Here is a 1,595-nt window from a genome sequence, read left to right as displayed (position 1 = left end):
CTCTGTTCAAATCTAAACTCAGAATCTTCATCTTCATCAAAGCTCACTACATTGCTGTTGTAATATCTTAGTGAGATTAAGCTTAAATTGTAAGAGAAATATCACAGTTGTGATTATCGCTTTTAAGAAGCATTTGTAAACTCTTGAATAGATTACATTAAGTTGTAAGGAACTAGAGTGATCAGTTGATCAGTATACTCTAGGAAGTCTTAGCAGTTAGCTGAGCAGGAAGTCTTGGCAGTTGGCTGAGCAGGAAGTCTTGGCAGTTGGCTGAGCAGAAAGTCTTAGGAGTGAACTAAGCCTAGAGTGATCGTGTTGATCAGTAGACTCTAGAAAAGTCTTAGGAGTGAACTAAGCAGTTGTTCCTGGAGTGATCAGGTTGTGATCAGAAGACTCTGGAAGACTTAGTTGCGGCTAAGTGGAAAACCATTGTAATCCGTGCGATTAGTGGATTAAATCCTCAGTTGAGGTAAATCATCTCTGCGGGGGTGGACTGGAGTAGCTTCGTTAACAGCGAACCAGGATAAAAATAATTGTGCATTTTATTTTTATCGCTCAAGTTTTTAAGTCACACTTATTCAATCCCCCCCTTTCTAAGTGTTTTTCTATCCTTCATCAACTAGTGATCAATTCACAAGAGGTCACAACCTCATTTCATAAAAAGTTTCTTTAAAAACTTCAAGACTAACATACACTTTGCATTAGAATAATCATTCTTAGAATTAACATTCTTTTGCATACAAAACATCTGCTTAAACATCAAAAATTTCAGGATGAGAATCAGTGAGTAACTTGATCATGTCAAAGTACGAGAGACTTGAGAACTCCGAGGAGTAAAAGCTAATCATTCCAAATGTTGACCATCAAGGGGCAGGTTCTCTAAAGAAACCCGTTGGGCTTGAATAGTTGATGCGTTCTTCGATTACTCCGAGGGGAAGAGTTTGAAGACTCCGTTGAGCGTGGTAAAGTTGTTTCCATGTTTGTTTAACTTCAAAACAATGAAGGCTTGAGGATTCTAGTCCGATGTACCTAATCAGGGGCAATTAAGTCGAGGTTTGACCTCTCAAATTCAGCATATCTGGGGCAATCATGTCGACAAATCTCTTCGAGCCTTGATCAATCTGGGGCAATCAAGTCGAGGAATCTCTCTTGAGTTCAACCAATCTGGGGCAGTTACGTCGAGATTTGACAAATCTCTCCAAAGATCCACTGGGGCAATTTCCTTCATGGGTCATGAAACTTGGGGCACGATCTCCTGAGTTTTATTGTCCTCTCCCTAATAGGAGTTTATTTCTCCTAGAACCTTGGTCTCTCCCCAAGCATGGAGTTTATTTCTCCCGAGATTTTGTCCCATTCCTCAAGCATAGGAGTTTATTCCCAACATGGTGAATCGAGGGAATCTCCTCAAACTGAAAATCCTCCAACCAGTGGCACATGGTGAGAAGTCAGAAATCATTCTTCAAGTCAAAGAAAAGTGCATCTTACAAATCAAAGTCCAATATCTATTGGCACCTCCACATGGTCCTTAACACTAAGGGGATTTTCCCTGGTGTTTACCTCACTAATGCCTTTATTTGGCACTCTGCATATAGCGT

The sequence above is a fragment of the Vicia villosa genome, linkage group LG3 (assembly GCF_029867415.1).
Source record: "Vicia villosa cultivar HV-30 ecotype Madison, WI linkage group LG3, Vvil1.0, whole genome shotgun sequence".
In the NCBI taxonomy this organism is placed as follows: domain Eukaryota; kingdom Viridiplantae; phylum Streptophyta; class Magnoliopsida; order Fabales; family Fabaceae; genus Vicia; species Vicia villosa.
The sequence above is the reverse complement of the archived record's forward strand: the minus strand, read 5'-3'. Positions refer to the sequence as shown.